Source organism: Neoarius graeffei, chromosome 5, assembly GCF_027579695.1.
Source record: "Neoarius graeffei isolate fNeoGra1 chromosome 5, fNeoGra1.pri, whole genome shotgun sequence".
In the NCBI taxonomy this organism is placed as follows: domain Eukaryota; kingdom Metazoa; phylum Chordata; class Actinopteri; order Siluriformes; family Ariidae; genus Neoarius; species Neoarius graeffei.
In genome coordinates this window covers 33,625,805-33,648,603 of record NC_083573.1, presented here as the reverse complement: position 1 = coordinate 33,648,603, position 22,799 = coordinate 33,625,805, and the positions used below count along the sequence as shown (strand labels likewise).

Sequence of the window (22,799 nt, the reverse complement as noted above, 5' to 3'; positions counted from 1 at the left end):
ACGGGAAGTGCGGGGGACATGTCCCCCACATACCCCGCGTCCACTACGCCCATGGTGAAAGTGATCACTATTATCGACACCTCACTTGACTTCTCAAATGCACGTTTAGATACAAAATGACAACTGTCAAATGAAAGAGTAAGAAACAAAGTAGGTTTCGACAAGGAGATCATGAAACATCGGTGAATTTGGTAAGTAAAACATGTTCATGATTTTTCCACCATGCTTACCTGCGATGATAACATCCGGATTTTCCTTAAATTGCCGATCGTGCTAAAAAAAAATTCCATCTCAGGTAATGGGCTGTGTCATCAGACAACAAGCTCAAAGGGCGGGGTTGTCCTTCCAGTTGATTAATTAACCAATAACTGTTGTAACTGAAACTCACCTTTGTAAAATTGTTTTTTATTGGTAAATCTGAAAAGGTGTCGATAATTATGTTGTCGATAATTGTAGCCATGGCTCTATTAGAAGACAGACTCCTGAGACATTTGGCCATACTTTCAGTTTTTAGATTAGATTAGATTAGATTAGATTAGATTAGATTAGATTAGATTAGATTAGATTAGATTAGATTAGATTAGATTAGATTAGATAAAACTTTATTGATCCCTTTGGGTGGGTTCCCTCAGGGAAATTAAGGATTTTGCAAGCAATCCCTGTGTCTGAAATCACTCCCTCGTTCACTACTCCCTACTCCCTATATAGGGAATTACTATATAGAGGACTATATAGTGAGCTCATTGATAAAATGAAAAAATACTTTTGGACACTACTCCACTGTGCCGTTATTTACATCATTACTGTCAATTAAAACGTGCCAGATCAGTCGGCTGATCTGAATCCCTGATGTGGGTGGAGTACAGAAGCACGACAGGTGGGAACTGAAGTTCTTACAAACTTTTATTCCTAATATATATTAATTATACACACACACACACACACACACACACAACAAAATAAAGAGAAAACACTTCAATTTGTACGCATAATTTTGTTGTGCACGACAAGCCTGTTTCGCGAGTGGCTTGCTCTCTCATCAGGTGTTTAATGTATATAGAGAGGGCGGCACGGTGGTGTAGTGGTTAGCGCTGTCGCCTCACAGCAAGAAGGTCTGGGTTCGAGCCCCGTGGCCGGCGAGGGCCTTTCTGTGTAGAGTTTGCATGTTCTCCCCGTGTCCGCGTGGGTTTCCTCCGGGTGCTCCAGTTTCCCCCACAGTCCAAAGACATGCAGGTTAGGTTAACTGGTGACTCTAAATTGACCGTAGGTGTGAATGGTTGTCTGTGTCTATGTGTCAGCCCTGTGATGACCTGGCGACTTGTCCAGCATGTACCCCGCCTTTCGCCCGTAGTCAGCTGGGATAGGCTCCAGCTTGCCTGCGACCCTGTAGAACAGGGTAAAGCGGCTAGAGATAATGGGATGAGATGAGATATATATATATATATATATATATATCATTATTTCTAGCCGAGATATATAGGCCTGTCTCAGAAACTGGGTACTGTGGGGGTACCCCACTAAATATACTCAGTCAATAAACTATATGGCTATGAATGGTGATGTTGGTTTTAATTTGAAATAAAATGATGAAAGAAATGATACAGATAAAACTCAATCTTTGATGTGAATACTCTATTCAGAATTTGGCAAAAATTCTGCAAATTTGTGGAAAAATGGCAGCTTGATCTGGGACATGATAAATGATTGACTACATTGCATTCCCTTAAAAGGTTGTCGTCCACTGAAAAGTCTACAGTTATCACTAATTGTATTTTAAGTTGTAACTTTATCCACCTAAGGATTGGTGCACTCACAGAATAATCATAACCGTAATAAAACATCATGCAAAATATTTGATCACTGTTGTAACTCCGTTTTCCGCATACCCAAAACCAATATGATCGTGTGTTTTGATCTAAACGGAAAGCCTCAGGGTCAAGGTCACTACCTCGCCAAAAGTAGTAACTTAAAATCACTACGCCATATAAAAATTCAGTTATAAATCTGCGATTTTGTTTTTTAAAACGAAAGCTGAAAGTTCGGTATAGAATATGTTTCTTACAGCATATGTTACGATGGTAGCGGGTCTTGTATGAATTTCTGAGCTATAAAATGAGTTGTGGTGTATTTTTTACCGTAGCGTGTTATTTGTGTGCGGGGAAGGACACACATTAACAATTTGCATGTGTAGAATGGAATTTTCCACTCCAACAGTTAGAAGTTGATCGTGCTTCCATTTGCGGTCTTTCTGTTACGCGGGTGATCTGTTCAGACATTATCACTGAAAAGGTGAGTTTTGACAGTTTTATTTTGTTTTAGTCTTGCAGTATAAGGCAATAGAATGTTTCTTTTTCATCTTACTTTCATACTTCGTAATGTTTGCGTATTTTTGGCCAATATTTTGCAACCATGGTCAATTTAGATCAAACTTTTGATAGAATCTACGGCCAGTCATTTTGCCCCGCCTCGCGCTCCGCCCGGTGCGGTAGTGATGTCCCGTTGCTCGCGCGCCGCAGCAGAGATCCGCGCGACCTTCAGCCGGTACAGTCGCTGTTCTTTTACCACCGCCGTTATTCTCATCTTTCCGGTGTGTTCTTGATTTTTCCATTGTGTCTTATTTCGCCATATCAAATACCCAAAATGTATCATATTATTCATATTTAAGTGAATAATCAATTCAGTCATCATAACTTGGCATTTTTAACCCAAGCAATCAAAAGGAGGAAATTTATTCAATATTTTCACTCATCTGTGAAGGAGGGGCTTTAATTCTTCATGATGTAGTTATTTTATATGTAAATCAATTTTACAAAAGCATTTGAATTGTAATCAAAAAAGATTTCCACAGTGGAGGCCAGATAAAGCAAGATGCTATCTTTATTCTTAGTAAACATGACAAAAGAAACATTGAGTGTTAGGTAAATGCAAAAAAAAAAAAAAATTATTTTTTGACCATAATGTCCCAAATGAGAGACCAGTTTCTGAGACGGACCCATATATATATATATATATATATATATATATATATATATATATATATATATATATATATATATATATAATTTTTTTTTTTTTTTTTTTCAGCTGTCGCGCACGCACACACTGGAGTTCCTTTTCTCTGCTCTCCCCCTCCTTTTATACTCCGTCCCTGTAACACACACACTAATTGACAGCAGGTGGAATAACTTAGCCACTTACCTTTCCCAACCCCGCCCTCCATTCACAAACTGATGCTTGGCCATGCACCCGCTGCCACATCATGCATGTATTTTTGTGATAAATTCATATTATACTGAGCGTATTTCCCACATTAATAAATACAAAGTACTTTGTGTCTGCTGCATCTTTCAGTTCTTTTAAATCAAGGCTGAATACTTTCTTTTTTGCCACTGCCTTTTATTAAATCAAATCTGAGGCTTTTGATTAAATCCTCGCTCCGCACTGTAACTTTTATTCTTGTATTCTATTTTAGCTTATTTTCTATTCTCTTACTATTTTTAATTGTATTTGAATATCTGTTTATAATGTGTTTCTTCCTCCGTCCATTCACCCCAACACACTTTTTCCCCCCAGTGTGATTGCAATGCATGATGATCTATATCGCTTTGTTAGTGGCCATTGGTTCTACACTACTTTTCATGATGCATTGTGGGATAATTTGAGTGAACTAATATAGAGTGTAATAATTCTCACTATACATTCGGACAGCACTACAGTCCACTATATAGTGAGTGATTTCGGGCACAGGCCCTGTCTTTCTTCTCATATCTGATCACAAATTCACAGCAAGCGTTTGCTAGACAGCAATACAATGCATGTGGAGTGTTAAGATCAGTAGTAATTGATTTTTTTACATTAAAGGGTACCTGTACAGCATTTAAATATGATCGATATTGATAATACAACCCAAAGTGTGACTTGTTCCCAGGTTGTGTAGCCACTGTTTAGTAAGTCATTTACTTTGCTCGGTTGTTGGCAATAGAACACAGGAAAAATGCTTTCCCTTAATATCACGTTTATGATTTCTGCAACCATAGGCTTTGTACTCAGCCATTTTTTTAACCCTAATCATACCGGCATATTTTGCAACCTATTCATACCGGGTGGGGTCGGTTACGACCCCAAGTTATTTTTAGCCAAATATCGTTACATTTTTTATGTGTAGACAACAAAAGCTTCATAAGAGATCAATATTCTTTATTAAACATCTTGTTAGAGATCCACAAATACTATTCTATACTATTCTATGTACTGTATATCTAGGACACCAATTTGATTCAACCAAACCTATTTTTTTCAAAAATATTTCCACTTCATCAACATCCTTCCATACTTTCTGACTCTGAGGATGAACAGCATTGTACTCAGTAGTCTTCCGGCGACCCTTTCTATTTGTCTCTTGGACAATCTGAATCACTATTGGCTGGGTGATAAAAAGTTGGAAAGACTGCAGTATATCAGTACATCTTCCTTCTGGTGTGATTCCAGGGCCTGTCTCAAAATATCCTGGGCTCGCCTTCGTCCCTGCGGTGGCTGGGCCTTATCCCAAACAGTTCCATCTTTACCAATTATGTGGTCTTGGTCCACAGCAGGGTTGTTAGGCTGGGCTTGGCCTTGGGGAATTGCACCATTGTCCTGGCCTCGCCCACGCCCCCTGGCACGATCTCTGCCACGACCTCTGCCATGGCCTCTTCCCCTTCCTTGATTTATTTCAGCCTCTCCGTCGTCAGGGCATTGTTGATTTCCATGGTGTTCAACCTCTGGATCATTATCACTGGCACTCTCAGTGTCACCTCTGTCTGATGCTTCAGATATGTGGTCTGCTTCTTCCTCAGAGTCAGATTCATTTGGTTCACTCTCATCTGTGGTACTGTCCTACTCTAAGAGTCTTTGAATCTCTTCTCTTCTCAAGTATCTCACTACTCTTGGTCTGCCTGCCATATTTCAATCTGAAAAGACAAAATTGGGTAAAATACACTGAATAAAAAACATGTACTATATGGCTAAATAGTGAAAAACGAGTGGGGTCATTTACGACCCCAGTGGTTTTTGGTTTGATAAAAAGCAGGCATCGAGGGCACAAAGAATCCAGATGCGTATCCTGTAACCTGCAAAAAATGTGACAAATTCATGAAATTTCATGAAAAAATAACGCATATTAAATTTTTTATCCTAAAAAATAGACGTCCGGGGTCGGAAACGACCCCACCCGGTATGATTAGGGATAACAATATAACAATGTTTTGTACATCCGGCTACATCACAGTGTCAGATGCAGCGAGCCAATCAAGATACAGGAAACCTATCAATGATTCTACATCATGCTTATCTTTGACTCCACCCACAAAATAGCAATCTGGCTGCACCCTGAAGTGGAATTTAAGTGAGTGGGAATACAAAAGAATCTTAAAAGCACTGCTTTATGCGACACAATGTGACAATACAGACGGGTCAAAACGCATTTGTGCAAAATGTGTAATAATTCTAGCCTATGTTTATTTTTCGCTGCAGGTTCCCTTGAAGCAGCTGCACACTGGAATATAGATTTTGCATGATATGATCCTATAAACACAGATGCTATTGTGAATAAGCTTATATGTACATTTTTAACCTCTTCCCTCCTTTCTTCCTTCTTTTGATTTCTTCATCAGGGCATGGCAGTGGCCAGTTATGAGACAGGAGATATTAATTTTACTGAGCCAGTCATCAGTGCTACAAGCTCATCAGTGACATTGGATAAGTGTCATGACTCGGTGACCTGTCACTTCAGCTGCAGCGAAACTGACGTATGTCATTTATAATTTATCATTTGTTTACAATTCAACTGCCCTAATACATAGTCCTACCATTCTAGTACAGAATTAATATCATTATGATCTTTGTTTGCATTTTCTAACAGCTATAGTCATCTAATAAACGACAGTAATGTAATGTTTTATGTACACAACTGCTTTTGACTTTCTGTATTGAATTTCATTGTTTTCTTTGTGTTGCAGTTCACCAAGCGTCTGTCATTTTCATGTGAGTTTTTTTTTTTAAGCAGAGCATTTCTTCCTCTCATTCCCATTTCCAATCTCTATCATGAACAATTTCAAATATGACTGAATGTAAGTCGGATCACAGCAAAGTCAAAATGATGTTGAATGTCAGAAGATAGTTAATGCTGTTGAATTTCATGTTAGGCAGTAGATGACAACACTTTGTTCAAGACTTCCTGTTTGTTTTCCACCAGATAGGTGGAGTATTTCCTGCAGATATTCTGAACAATACTGTGCACAGAGAACAATTTACTTTTTAAAATAGCTGATAGTTAAACATTGCTTTGTCTGTTACCTAATGGGAACACATGTCTGGACAATGAGAATAAGCAAGACTGTCTAGGAGGTCGGCATGATGGTGTAGCGGTTAGCGCTGTCGCCTCACAGCAAGAAGATTCTGGGTTTGAGCCCAGTAGCCAATGGGTGCCTTTCTGTGTGGAGTTTGTATGTTGTCTGCGTGGGTTTCCTCTGGGTGCTCCGGTTTCCCCCAAAGTTAGGTTAATTGGCGGCTCTAAATTGACCATGAGTGTGAATGGTTGTTTGTCTCTGTGTGTCAGCCCTGCGATGACCTGGCGACTTGTCCAGGGTGTACCCCGCCTCTCGCCCATAGTCAGCTGGGGTAGGCTCCAGCTTGCCTGTGACCCTGCACAGGATAAGTGGTAATGGATGAATGGAAGATTGTCTAGGATGATTAAATTTTTATATTGAACAAGCTTACTTTTCTACTTTGCTGTACCACAATGGAAAAGCCCTCTCTTGCCCTGTGTCCGAAATCGCTCCCTACTCACTGTATAGGGCACTATATAGTGGGAACGCCATTTTGTAGTGCTGTCCAAAACCTGAGTGAGGATTATTTACACCCTATATAGTGCACTCAAAGTATCCCACAATGCATCACGAAAAGTAGTGTACAGTGATGGTCACTAACCAAAGCAATATATCCTATCATGCATTGTAGTCACGCTGAAAGAAATCAAATTAAAAGTCTCACATTTGATTTAATAAAAGGCAGCAACAAAGAAGAAAGTATTCAGCCTTGATTTAAAAAAAAATGAAAAATGCAGATACTTTGTATTTATTAATGTGGAAAATACGCTTAGTGTAATATGTATTTTATCACAAAAATACATGCATGTATTTATTATTTTGAAAACCCACCAGGTGACTGATCTGGCACGTTTTAATTGTGCAACAGTAATGACGTAAATACCAGCGCGATGGACTAGTGTCCAAAAGCATTATTTTTTTTTCTTCATTTTACCAATGAGCTCACTATATAGTCCTCTATATAGTAATTCCCTATATAGGGAGTAGTGAATGAGTGAGCGATTTCGGACACAGGGTAAGTTTTTACTTTGTGCTGGATTACAAAGGGATAAATCCTTGTAATTGATGAGGCCAATTTACTGCATTACTGAAACATGTTCCCAGGAGTGAAAGCAATACAAAAGTACTAAACTCCATACAGAAAGACCCGTTGGCCACTGGGCTCGAATCCAGAACCTTCTTGCTGTGAGGGGACAGTGCTAACCACTACACCACCGTGCTGCCCAAAATAGACTTCATTTTATCCTAAAATTCTGAATTTTTAATGAAAAATAAATTCTCAATAACTACTGTATTTTTATAATGAATATTTCATTCAATCATTCATTCATTTTCTATACTGCTTATCCATTGCTGGTCATGGGTGGCTTGGAACCAGTCTCAACTGACACTGGGTGGGATGTGGGCTACACCCTGGGTAGGTCGCCAGTGTATCATGGGTCTAACACAGACAGACAGAAAGCCATTCACACCTATGGGTAAATTAGAGTAGCCGGTTGATCTAATCCACATGTCTTTTGACTGTGGGAGGAAACTGGAGCACCTGGAGGAAACCCACACAGGCATGAGGAGAACATGTAAACTCCACACAGAAAGGCCCCAGGTAGACCGCCAGGTTTGAACCCAGAACCTTCCTTCTCTGAGATGACAGTGTGAACCAAAATTGTTCTTTTTTTATAATGCATGCCTTTTCTGAACTAAATGTACTACAGTATCTGTAACAGCATGACTGTCTCTTACTGAAAGGGAGACAAGGAAGAGAAACTTAAAAAATGCTAATTCTTAATCTTGGTTTATAATATAATGTTCACTGAAGATTTTTATTTTATAATTGAGTAGTTAATTATAATTGAGTATTCATAACAGCCCTACAACTGTATGTGTGCTATTAGTTGACTCATATTGTATTTGTATATACACTCACTGGCCACTTTAATAGGTACTTGACTTGCTCTCTTGGCTGGCAGGAGTGGAACCCAATGTGGTCTTCTGCCGTTGCATGCCGAGATGCTTTTCTGCGCACCATGGTTGTCAAGAATTGCTGTAACCTTCCTGGCAGCTCAAACCAATCTGCCAATCAAATTGGCAGCTCAAACTAATCTGGCCAAACCAATCTCAAACTGATCATTTTCCTCTGACCTCTCTTTTCAACAAGCCGTTTATTTCCACCTACAAAACTGTCACTCGCTCAATGTTTTTGGGACCCTTCTGTGTAAACTCTAGAGACTGTTGCATGTGAAAACCCCAGGAGATCAGCAGTTTCGGAAATACTCAAACCAGTCCATCAAGCGCCAACACCCATACCACAGTGACCTCTCTTTTCAACAAGCCGTTTATTTCCACCCACAAAACTGTTACTCGCTCAATGTTTTTTGGACCCTTCTGTGTAAACTCTAGAGACTGTTGCATGTGAAAACCCCAGGAGATCAGCAGTTTCGGAAATACTCAAACCAGTCCATCAAGCGCCAACACCCATACCACAGTGAAAATCACAGAGATCAGTTTTTACCATCCTGATGTTTGAAGTGAACATTAACTGAAGCTCGTGATTTGTATCTACCTCATTTTATGCATTGTGCTGCTGTCAAGGGATTGGCTGGTTAGATAACTGCATAAAACAGCAGGTGAGGGTAACAGTGAGGGTAACAGTGATATACATGATCAGATTACATTTTATGAGTAATCAATGTAAAAGCCCTGGTAATTCTGAAGGGTTCACAATCTTTCTTTCAACTGTAAGTCAAACAATAAGAACAGTAACTATCTGGCCTAGCATTAACAACAACACCCCACTGTTCAGCAAAGAATGTGCAGGCGATGTTATAATATCAACTGTGTAAAACCGCTTGAACACTTTTTTTTCTGATATTTTGTTTTTAACTTACATGGCATCTTTTAGGGTGGCACGGTGGTGTAGTGGTTAGCGCTGTCGCCTCACAGCAAGAAGGTCCGGGTTCGAGCCCCGTGGCCGGCGAGGGCCTTTCTGTGTGGAGTTTGCATGTTCTCCCCATGTCCGCGTGGGTTTGCTCCGGTTTCCCCCAAAGACATGCAGGTTAGGTTAACTGGTGACTCTAAATTGACCGTGAGTGTGAATGGTTGTCTGTGTCTATGTGTCAGCCCTGTGATGACCTGGCGACTTGTCCAGGGTGTACCCCGCCTTTCGCCCGTAGTCAACTGGGATAGGCTCCAGTTTGCCTGCGACCCTGTAGAAGGATAAAGCGGCTAGAGAAAAATCAGTATCATTCCTGAAAAATAAAATGTGCCATCATGCTATGGCATCTCGAGTAAACATGCTCACACTTGTGTTTTGACAAAACCGGTATGAAATGCAGAGCAATTATGACTGGAGCAAATGACAGCCTAATGACAGCTTAAATGTTCAAAGCTCAATATCTTGCAATTATTTGCAACTGACAACCATTCACGGTATTTAACATAGTGTAAATGTGTCTGGAGTACCATTAAATATGAACCTTTCAAGAGGTTCCTTGTACTAATCTAAATACTAACCACACAAGTTTGCTTTACTGTTGACTCGCATGCATTTCCAGCATGTTTGATGATTTGTGCTTATTCTTGCAGGTCCTACCAAGGGCTCATTTTCAGCACCAAATGGTACGGTAATACATGACATTGGCCATTGGCCTGCCATTATAGTTTATAGCAATGTTTTGCCCTTTTTTTTTAATTTCAGCCCTGCAGATCCCATGCTTTGCACCTTTAAGTAACCTCCTGATCAGCAGGACTGGAACTGCTAAGACAGGAAGAAAAAAAATCCTGTTTTACTTGATTTCATGCAAAGTGTCACGCTTCTGTAAACATTCTGGATAGTATAAATGTTTCCTAACCCTGGTTCCTGCATGATTTATTGCTTTTACTGCTTTCACACACATCTCATCTCATTATCTGTAGCCGCTTTATCCTGTTCTACAGGGTCGCAGGCAAGCTGGAGCCTATCCCAGCTGACTACGGGAGAAAGGCGGGGTACACCCTGGACAAGTTGCCAGGTCATCACAGGGCTGACACATAGACACAGACAACCATTCACACTCACATTCACACCTACGGTCAATTTAGAGTCACCAGTTAACCTAACCTGCATGTCTTTGGACTGTGGGGAAACCGGAGCACCCGGAGGAAACCCACGTGGACACGGGGAGAACATGCAAACTCCGCACAGAAAGGCCCTCGCCCGCCACGGGGCTCGAACCCGGACCCGCTTGCTGTGAGGCGACAGCGCTAACCACTACACCACCCGCTTTCACACACATGATTCAGTCAAATTGTTTGTGTTAGAGCAGAGAGAACATTAAAATGTGCAGGACAGGTAGCAATCAATCATTGAAACTATGTGAAACATTTTAGTACTTTGCTGCAACCTGAGCTAAATCCTGAATCCGTCAGTTAAAACCCAGCCTCAGGTCCCCTGCCCTCCAAAAGTTTGTGTAGCCACATACACACTCATTTGGCCAGTGCCTCGGCAGGCGGAAGTATACAGAAAGTATATACAGTAGGTATTCACATAAAATTTAAATAAATACACTTTAAAAATGGGTTAAAAATAATTAGATGGATACAGGGTGAAATAGGATAAGTAAACAATTTTGACTTAAATGAATAAAGCAAAAGGATTTATTATGTTTAATATCAGGTAGCCTTTCTCATAATTGGAAGGGGGCAGTGCCCCAGCGCCCCCTATTGACCAACTACCACTGGTTTTCTCATCTCATCTCATTATCTCCAGCCGCTCCATCCTTCTACAGGGTCGCAGGCGAGCTGGAGCCTATCCCAGCTGACTACGGGCGAAAGGCGGGGTACACCCTGGACAAGTCGCCAGGTCATCACAGGGCTGGCACATAGACACAGACAACCATTCACACTCACATTCACACCTACGGTCAATTTAGAGTCACCAGTTAACCTAACCTGCATGTCTTTGGACTGTGGGGGAAACCGGAGCACCCGGAGGAAACCCACGTGGACACGGGGAGAACATGCAAACTCCACACAGAAAGGCCCTCGCCGGCCCTGGGGCTCGAACCCAGGACCTTCTTGCTGTGAGGCGACAGCGCTAACCACTACACCACCGTGCCGCCCACCACTGGTTTTAACTAATTTTATATGAAAATTTCATGAATGGCAGCACGGTGGTGTAGTGGTTAGCGCTGTCGCCTCACAGCAAGAAGGTCCTGGGTTCGAGCCCCGTGGCCAGCGAGGGCCTTTCTGTGCGGAGTTTGCATGTTCTCCCTGTGTCCGCGTGGGTTTCCTCCGGGTGCTCCGGTTTCCCCCACAGTCCAAAGTCATGCAGGTTAGGTTAACTGGTGACTCTAAATTGACCGTAGGTGTGAGTGTGAATTGTTGTCTGTGTCTATGTGTCAGCCCTGTGATGAGCTGGCAACTTGTCCAGGGTGTACCCCGCCTTTCGCCCGTAGTCAGCTGGGATAGGCTCCAGCTTGCCTGCGACCCTGTAGAACAGGATAAAGCGGTTACAGATAATGAGATGAGATGTTTATAAGCTGTGCAACTAAACAAATGTATTTCTTTGGGTTTTGTATTTTTTTTTTCATTTAAAAGATGGCCACTACTGTTGTCCAGAGTCCACTTCACCGAGTTAGTTTAGTTTAGTTTATTGCATAGAAGTTAAGTACAGAACTAGAGGAAAATATTATATTGTTTTGTTCACACTGAATTGTGCTAAACCCTCAAAATTAAAATTCTTCCTTCCTGACCTGGCCACATACATTTGCATAAAGCAAGCATATTTGCCCACTCCCACTCCCCAAAAACTTAAAAAGTATCCCTTTAAGTTGCATTTATAACAGATTTAAAAAATGTGTGATTAATTTTCAATTAATCGTGAGATAACGATGGACAATATTGCGGTTAATCGCGATTAAATATTTTAATCATTTGACAGCCATAATTGTAATGGTGATCTAACATTTCTAAATAAATGAGATTTCAATGTCAACAATAATGATGACGATACAGATGGAAAAATCAACAATAATTTTGATTCAGTGTTGTCTTGCTATCTGAAGTGGTACTCCAGGACCAGGGGGTGGTTTAACAGACTGCTCAGTGTGTGTAATATATAGAAAGAGATATCAGATGATGCACAAAATAAGTGATCAAATCCATATTCAGAAAACGTGCCTACCTTTTGGTTTTTGCACATGTTGTCCACAGTCAGCAGGCTTATTGTATAATTAATCCAGAAAAAAACACAACGTCCTGTGCATGCATGTTATTCTATGAACTACTGTGTAGCAGCACAAAAAGGGAGTGCATTAAGAGCATGAAAAACAGGACGGCCTTTTTTAAAGGCGGGTCGCAAATTGAAACTTGAAATGTTACTTAAATAGTTTAACAACAAAAACAAGCATGGTGCGTGCACGCTTTTAATCCAGCTTTTAATTAGATGCGCTTGTAACAGACACACAGGCTTTTTCAGTCTTTTTTTGTTGTTAATTAGGAAATGTTTTTTTAATCCCATTTCACCTTTAAAAAATTATCTTGTAAAAGGATTTTTCCTAGCTTTGCAGAGGTTCTCTCATTAGTCAGTCATTTCAGGGCCGTTTTACAAACCTACACACAGATTAAAAATGCTCACTGTGTGATATTGTAGCTGAGCTATTTAAAGGTGCAGTGAGTAATATGAGCATTCACAGACACACACACACACACACACGTCGGAGGCATCACTGGAGACGCTTCTCATTCACTTTCAATGTGGTTACGCTCGTTGCTTTGGTTTGCTTACATTGCTTGCCATAGGAGTTGGGAAAAGTTCAGTTTTTTCATGTGGCAAGGCAGGCGCCAGACAATTAAATTGGGTAACTGCAAATTTTCTAGTGTAGGTGCCAGCCAATCAAATTGCATTCATGCAAATATCCTGCGCAGTGTGGTGGGTTCAGGTCCAGTCTGGTATTCAGCATAAAAAGGAATGGAGGAGAGGAATGACTCCAACAGCAGCATACTTGCCAAACCCCAGAGAATGAAACGCGGTGGATGAGACTGCATAACACAGTCACGCCTTGTAATTTTCTTTTTTTGTAATGGTGTAAAATGGTGCATCATCCTGCATTCTGAGTGCCATATTTGAAGAAAATTGATCGGGAAACTGAACCAACATACTTCACAAAATGCATGCTTCTCACCCTGCCTCGATGCTTTGATGCATGGATGATGTTGCCTTAAACTTGTCATAGTGAATCTTTTTTGTGGCTACTGCCTCACGTACGGTAGAGGCTGCAGCCACTATGTTATCGTGTTGTAAAAATGAGTGTAACAATCACGCACTGCACATACACGTGTTCCAGTTAAAATGGCCAGTGAGTGTATACAATTCGGTACACCATTCAAAGTAAATGGACTAGACTAAAGAAATCTCTTTCAGACATGTTTATGCTTATTACAGAGGGAAAGTGCATTCCTATTTTAAAATATGCTCCAGGCCGTCCCCCTTTCCTCATCTTCTTCGGCCAGTGGTCCCATGTGTAATATAGATGTGACACACTTCTGAGTTGTTAAAGGAAGTTGTCGAAAAGAGACCACTGAGCTCATGGTGGCACAGCGGTGTAGTGGTTAGCATTGTTGCCTCACAGCAAGAAGGTTCTGGGTTTGAGCCCAGCGGCCAACGGGCGCCATACTGCATTGAGTTTGCATGTTCTGCCCATGTCTGTGTGGGTTCCCTCTGGGTGCTCCGGTTTCCCCCACAGTCCAAAGACATGCAGGTTAGACTAATTGGTGGCTATAAATTGGCTATAAATTGTGAATGTGAGTGTGAATGGTTGTGTGTCTCTGTGTCAGCCCTGTGATGACCTGGCAACTTGTCCAGGGTGTACCCCACCTCTCGCCCATAGTCAGCTGGGATAGGCTCCAGCTTGCCTGCAACCCTGTAGAACAGGCTAATTGGTTACGAATAATGGATGGACATACTGGTGCAATTTGTTGTAACGTGAGCTCATTGCCGATTGGTTAGAACCATAACAAGAACCAGTGGAATGGCATGATAGAGCGATACGATTTAGATTCAACATCGTTATCACACTGTTCTATTGGCTTTTGGCTTCACTTAATGACTATTTGACGCTACTTGTATCCCCTGTACCGAAAATAGCTGAAGCAAAGTCAGAAGAACAAATCCAACAGTGTTCACTGATTATTAGCCCCCCCCCCCCCCCCCCCCCCCCCGGCATATAATGTGGGGGGGATATAGCTAGCACTCTGTCTGTCCATCTGGACAGACTGTTTCTGGAGCATAACTCAAAAACTACTACAAATTTTTCACGAAACCTGACAGTTTTGTTAAGTGACTTGTGGAGTTGTGCCCTTTGACATTTTGGGAGTTCTGTGATTTTTATTTTTTCCATATTTCCATGACAACCAATTCAACTTAGGAAAATTTGGAGTGGGGTTTCATGTGGGGGCCAGGGGGGATACGTCATCTTCTGATGACTCTTGTTTAGTAATGTGGTAGTTTTTAGAACTAAAAGCAGTAGGCAGTATTCACCTGTCAAAAGCAGTCGATTACTGCATGAATCAGTAGGGTTGGCAAGTATGAATCAGGGAACATCATGTTGACGAGTCCTACTTTGCAATGCATAGACAATACCTACCCTTGCTACCAAATCAGCATCCTTGACAGACATTGCTCTGGCAGCTTTCTGGAAAGCCAGCTATGTTGTGTGTCCCAAGCAGGATACTGTGACTGGTTGTTGTGGATATGATGATTGCACCAGCAAAAGACACCCCAACGTGTCAGGCACACTAACCATCTAGCATCAACCCACCATATAATTTTCCAATTGACCAGTTAAACAGATTAGTTACTGTAAGACTTCAATGATATCACAATACTGAGCTCAATCTAATGTTGCTTTTTAGGCTCCTCTGGGGTTTCCTTTTATACACTCCCCAACAGTAAGTATAAAAAGAGTGTGTGTGCTTGTGGTAAAAGTCCCATTACATTATCCATAAATTTCATAAGATAAATGTATATGGCAATGTATATGAATATTCCTTGACTTCAAAATAAACTTTCTTTCAGTGTTGCTGATTACTGTGATCACAATCATCTGCCTCTTTGGTTAAGGTATGCATGTGGCCCATCCATTTATTCATGAATACAGTCTTCCAGGAGCTTCAGTGTTACAGCCATAACAAAAACTTGCTCAACCTATATTTTTACTATAATTAAGGTTATTATAATAACTGGTTGCAAATTAAAATAGAATAGAATGCCTTTATTGTCACTGCACAAATGTACAAAGAAATTTAGTTCATCATAGGAGAGCAAAGCCGCTGCATACGTGTGCACCGCCACTCTTGGGCAATTCCCTTCTTACCCTGAAACATCCATCACTCAGGAATAGGGTCAATCTGGATGTATCAAACCGCATTACCTTTTTACATTGATCCAGAGTCTAATCTCTATACTCGCTAGCAAATTGAAGCCTTTTCTCCTGATTAGTCTCACTAACGAGTGGTTTTCTTATGGCCACACAGCTGTTTAGTCCCAATCCTGTGAGTTCTCATCACATTGTGAGTGTGGAAATGCTCTTAATTTCACTATTAACCATAGCATGAGTTCTACTGTCGTGAAATCACTCACTACTCACTATATAGTGGGCTATATAATGAGTTCGCCATCTTGTAGTGCTGTCCAAATGTATAGTGAGAATTATTACACCCTATATAGTGGACTCATAGTATCCCAAAATGCATCATGAAAAATAGTGGACAATTGATGGTCACTAACCAAGCAATATATACACACACACCATAATGCATTGCAGTTGCACCGAAAGAAAAGCTGTAGAAGCTGTTTTCGATTGAGTATAGCAGTAGTTTGTTTTTCCGTATGACAACGCTTATGAGAAATTTATAAGTTGTGGCATGAAAATGGCAATAATATCATAGTGTATTGGGGCGAATGGACGGAGGAAGAAACACATTATAAACCGACATTCAAGAACAATTAAAAATAGTAAGAGAATAAAAAAGAAGTTAAAATAGAATAAGACAGATAAAATACAAGAATAAAAGTTACAGTGCAGAGCGAGAAATTCATCAAAAGCCTCAAATTTGATTTAATAAAAGGCAGCAGCAAAGAAGAAAGTATTCACCCTTGATTTAAAAGAACTGAAAGATGCAGCAGACACAAAGTACTTTGTATTTATTAATGTGGGAAATACGCTCAGTATAATAAGTATTTAAAGTAGTGTCAGTGTGTGAGCATAAATGTGTGTGATTACAAATCATGCACACCTGGTTTTAAACTGGTGACGGTGAATGTGACAATGAAAGTATACAAGTCCAAAGACATGCAGTTAGGTTAACATGGGATGGCCTTGGAGCTGAAATGCCTAAGAATGGCGGCGCTCACGTATGTAGCAGCTTTGCTCTCCTATGATGAACTAAAATTTTGTTGTACATTTGTGTAGTGACAATAAAGGCATTCTATCAACAGTGGTGCTTGAAAGTTTGTGAACCCTTTAGAATTTTCTATATTTCTGCATAAATATGACCAAAAACATCATCAAATTTTCACACAAGTCCTAAAAGTAGATAAACAGAACCCAGTTAAACAAATGAGACAAAAATATTATACTTGGTCATTTATTTATCAAGGAAAATGACCCAATATTACATATCTGTGAGTGGCAAAAGTATGTGAACCTCTAGGATTAGCAGTTAATTTGAAGGTGAAATTAGAGTCAGGTGTTTGTCATCCCATTGATTGAAATCAGGTGTGAGTGGACACCCTGTTTTATTTAAAGAACAGGGATCTATCAAAGTCTGATCTTCACAACACGTGTTTGTGGAAGTGTATCATGGCACAAACAAAGGAGATTTCTGAGGAGCTCAGAAAAAGTGTTGTTGATGCTCATCAGGCTGGAAAAGGTTACAAAACCATCTCTAAAGAGTTTGGACTCCACCAATCCACAGTCAGACAGATTGTGAACAAATGGAGGAAACTCAAGACCATTGTTACCCTCCCCAGGAGTGGTTGACCAACAAAGATCACTCCAAGAGCAAGTCATGTAATAGTTGGCGAGGTCACAAAGGACCCCAGGGTAACTTCTAAGCAACTGAAGGCCTCTCTCACATTGGCTAATGTTCATGAGTCCACCATCAGGAGAACACTGAACAACAATGGTGTGCATGGCAGGGTTGCAAGGAGAAAGCCACTGCTCTCCAAAAAGAACATTGCTGCTCGTCTGCAGTTTACTAAAGATCATGTGGACAAGCCAGAAGGCTATTGGAAAAATGTTTTGTGGACAGATGAGGCCAAAATAGAACTTTTTGGTTTAGATGAGAAGCGTTATGTTTGGAGAAAGGAAAACACTGCATTCCAGCATAAGAAGCTTATCCCATCTGTGAAACACGGTGGTGGTAGTATCATGATTTCGGCCTGTTTTGCTGCATCTAGGCCAGGACGGCTGATCCTGAAAGCAAAGGTTCACATAATTTTGCCACTCACATACAGTATATTCAATATTGGATAATTTTCCTCAATAAATAATATGACCAAGTATAATATTTTTGTCTTATTTGTTTAACTGGGTTCTCTTTATCTACTTTTAGGACTTATTTGAAAATCTGATGTTGTTTTAGGTCATATTTATGCAGAAATATAGAAAATTCTAAAGGGTTCACAAACTTTCAAGCACCACTGTATTTACAAAATAACTTTTTTCTCCTGGAAAATTGCATTTTTAAGATGCTTTTTTTCATCTGACAATGATTTATACTTGAGAATGTTTCACTTGCAAAATTGATTTTAAACTGTATTGGTCCCTACTGTAGGATGGTAGTTCGAGTATCATCAGAAACACAGATCTGCATGTAAAAATAACCATACACAAAATTATTTTGGGAAACCAGGCCCTGTTTGTAAGTACATGATACACAGACTTGTAGAGGCCCTGCTCCAGTGTTATATAATTGTTCGGCGACAGAGACGGTTGCAGGTGCAGATTATTTTTTTAAAGGCAGAAAGATTAAACTTGCAGTCAAAAGCAGACACAAGGTCAGGCAATCCGCATACAGACAAAGCAGGACAAAAAGAAGTTCATAAACCAGAGAAGTACACAATAAACAAAGGCTCACTATGCCTGGTAGATACTGTGCAGATACTGTGTCTTCTGAAAGTCCTCAAGTAGTATCAGTGTGTGAGCATAAATATATGTGATTAAAACCAGGTGTAAACTGGTGACTGTGAATGTGACAATGAAAGTGAGTGATGGGGATTAGAGTCCATGGTGGCCATGTTTGCTGGCTGTGATGTTCTCTGGGAAGTTGAGTCAAAGTTGACAATGACAATAATATCAGCAATTTTACAACCCCAAATCGGGGGGGATTGGCATGGTATGGAAAATGCATATATAAAAGGAAAGCAGTGATTTTCAAAATTTATTTTGACTTATATTTCATTACAGAAAGTATAAACCCAGGATATTTTATGTTTTGTCTGGTCAACTTCATTTCATTTGTTAATATACATCAAATAATGTCCTCTTGTTTTGTTTTGCATGCAGTCCAGGTCAAAGATTATTTACAAATCATTGTTTTCTGTTTTAATTTCAACATACCATCCCAACTTTTTCTAATTTGGGGTTGCATATTGTTTAATCATTAATAATATCATAGCAAAACAAGACAAAGAATAATTTGGTTAATTTAGTGAGATAAAAGTTTTTACGAAAATCATAATTGATGAATTAGCACATGCAAACATATGACAGCACAGGATATTTTGGCTCTGCTTCACACAACACAGTGACGCTTTCTTTTTCTGTGTGTTTAAGATCATCATCATCAGGAAGAGGAGACAGAACTGACGAATATCACCATAGAATATTAGTCATTTACATAATTTAAGTTCACTTAAGAAATTCATATTATACAGGTCTATTTTTTTTTTTTGTATATAAATACATTTAGTGTACAGTCCCAGTCAAAAATTTGGACACGCCTTCTAATCAGAGGCGATTTTAGAGTCTGTTGTGGCCCCAAGCAAAAATTTCCAGGGGGCCCTTCTGACCAGTGTTCATCACCAATATATTATAAATAATCTGACACCAATGAAAATGTATGAAACCAAAGGTTTTTTTTAATTCCAAATGTGAAAATACAATGGTAAAGAACAACAATAAAAACAATTTAAAAAAACCAAAATAAATAAGTCCTTGGGCCCCGACTCTCAGGGGGGGCCCTGGCCCAGGGGGCCCCAAGCAGTTGCCTGCCTTGCCTGTTCACAAGCTGTGCGTCTGCTTCTAATTCAATTTCTTTCTTTATTTTTATTAATTAAAACACACTTCATGTACTCAAGTAATGATGGATGTCATTGCTCTTTACTTAGCTGAGCAGTTTGTGATATGGCAAAATGTAGTTTCTTTCCTGCCATGGAAGTGCACTTGTATCCAGAGGTGTATATTACAATGTAATAATAATCTTTTTATGGTATATCAGATATATTCCATTACAGCCGGCTTGCCTTGGCTTAGTTTTCCCTTTCGGGTGCTCCCATTTTCTGTTAGAATTTGGTAAAGAAAAAAATAAATATATTATTTACCAGCTTAAGGTCGGTCCGTATCGTGAAATACCATGACCTCGGCCTTGAATACTGACCTCGGCCCAGAGGCCTCAGTCAGTATTTTCAAGACCTCAGTCACGGTATTTCACAACACGGACATCCCAGCTGGTAAATTGTGTATACGTTCCATGTTATTTCATAGTTTTGATGTCTTTAGTATTATTCTACAATATAGAAACTACTCAAAATACAGAAAAACCTATACTTGAGTGTGTCCAAGTCTTTGACTGGTACTGTATTTCATATATATATATATATATATATATATATATATATATATATATATATATATATATATATACACACACAACTATATTATGTCTTAATAATATAATATATTATTACATCCACATTCACTGAATATGAGCAACTGCGCACTCTGATTGGCTACTCTACTACTAGGATATCAGCTCATATACCCTGAGCAGAGAAAAACAAAACGGTGGTGCATGTTGCTGAACCAACTGAGGATGAAATAAAGACTCTACTTGAAAAGAAAACCCCCCCAAAATACAAAAAAAAAAGCAACAAAATATGGAATAAAAGTATTGGATAATATGATCATGTATTTTTTTATTTTTCAAGAATTATTATTATTATAGCATTTTTCCCAAATTGATAGTCATTTCGCCAGCTTGTTTACATTCATCTTTAAGCAATAAAATTTGTTGAATTTTTTTTTAGATTGGTTCAAAAGCTCAAAGAAGTTTGAAAATTACAGAACTGAAATGTCCAATGAAGAATTAAATAAATATCTAAAGATATTCTATACCTCGGCACAACAGCAATATGGCACTTTCTACAAAAATAAAAAATACAAAAAAAAAAGTCAATTCGTGCAGCCATCGATAGGTTAAGAAGTCCACCTAAGCAGAAATGATTTTGTTGGACATTTTGTATAAAGTTTTTATTTATCAAGTTTTCAAAAAATAAAATTGCTCCGTTTCTCAAAATCCAGTGAATGTGGTTAGAATAAAAAAGTTATTATTCTTAATTTTGTCATACATGGCTTATAGCCAACTTGGCGCTAGGCGCTTTGTTGGCCATCAGCTCATGTATGACTCCATTTCATGGAATATCTGTTAAATATTATAATATAATATGTAATTTTTAAATATAAAATATCTATATATATCATATATTGTATGGCAAATTGTTCGTCAGTTCTCTTGATGTTTGTGTATCACAGGTGGACTGTGATTTACAGGTATCTTTTTTTTTTCTTTTATTGCATGCATTGTGGAATTAATGCTTTTTTTTTGAACGGGAGTAGGGGGAGGGTTTCCTTTGTTGTAACCACAATAAACTGCATGTTGGCCTCTCATTCTGACTTTCCCTGGAAATTTGTGGGGGTAATAAAGGGTTGTAACGGGGGCTTTCAGTGGCAGAGTGCAATGATGCATCATCTTTATATTGGTGCTGTTATCAAGCTTTTTCATAGGACAGTATACATAAACAGAGTTTGGATTAGTAACTGTTTCCATGGTTGAGTACAACAGTGGAAAATCATCAAGTACCTTTTACTCAGCATTTACAGTTAAGGTTTAAATGGTTTGGTCTTGCTGGGTTTGAAGATTGTGCTATAGTCCTGTGGTAGAAAAGTATTTCGAGCTAGCTAATTTTTTAATGCAATACACTTTGTGGAACTGGCTTCATGGGCCTCATAACAGAGTGGAAATGACAAAACTCTGGCTTCCTGAATGAATCATGACAAAGTAATAGCTTAAACACTCATTTTGAATACACTGGTCAGCATCTTGCATTTTGTCAAGTAGCCTACCGGCAGGGCCGTAACTACCATTGAGGACACCGAGGTCATGTCCTCGGCATTTTTTTCCCACGGTTTTTTTTTTCACTCAGAAATGTGAAATTAATATATGATGAAAATCGTTTTGACTTTGATCGGTGGAAAATTTCTAAATTCAGCTTGCATCCCCCTGTTCTCATTTGTTTGTCTAAAAATAAAGTCCACATAATCATTTTTAAACGAAGCTGAAATATCCGACATTGGAAACATTTCATATTAGGCAGCCTCGCGATAGTCAGCTAAGCACCACGGGATATACAAGAGCTGAGAAGTGTTCTCATCAAGGTCCGACTCCGCAGCCAGTCAGTTTGTCAATTAGTCGTGGAATCTGAAAATTGATATAAGATGAAGTCTACTACACTAAAACAAACCAAACTCAGCTCTGGAAAGTCAACAAGTGAGAGAAAAAGAAAGAGGGAAGAAGGTGAGTTAATTTTGCCAGTCACTGACAGTTATGTGCCGGAATGCTTATGATCATTAACAGTGCAATTTTAATTAGCATTTCAAGCAACAACAGTCGAAGCCACTTAGCTAGATAGGATTTTCGTTTTTTAGGCGGCACAAAGGCCCAATCCCAATTCTAATTTCTACCCCTACCCCTCCGCCTTCCCCTCCGCCTTCCCCTTGGCCCTTCCCCTTGAAACTGAGCTACAAGGGATAGGGCTTGAAATTCAACCCTTATGTATTGGGATAGCCCTTCAACGATCGCATACGTCATCGCGTACCTCCGTCAGCGTTTACGTTAGCAAAACGCAACCAAATGCGTCATTGGCTGCGACCAGCCGCTACAGTCAGAGCCAGAAATCTCTGCTGGCAGGGTGTGATTTGTTAACTAACACCACTGAATGGGATATCTTTGGCGCTTCGTGCACCACATCCGACAGAATGAGGTGTCAGAACACTCATGTAAACAATAAAAGCGAGAATAACAGAACAAAACGTACGCAGTAAAGCAACCGAAAACAATACTCACTCCCAAAGCTTTTTAGCAGCAGCTTGGATTTCAGAAATCGCTGCTCATTCT

At 39.7% G+C, this 22,799-nt stretch overlaps 1 protein-coding gene across 1 annotated transcript in view; it reads right to left on the bottom strand.

The window, feature by feature from the left end:
• LOC132886660 (uncharacterized) overlaps window positions 1-12,630 on the bottom strand; it is a 252,235-nt gene extending 239,605 nt beyond the window's left edge. Inside the window, exon 1 of the mRNA XM_060921593.1 lies at window positions 12,526-12,630. The gene's annotated coding sequence lies outside the window, so the exon portion shown is untranslated. The remainder of the gene's footprint in view (window positions 1-12,525) is intronic.
• Between the last annotated feature and the right edge of the window lie 10,169 nt (window positions 12,631-22,799).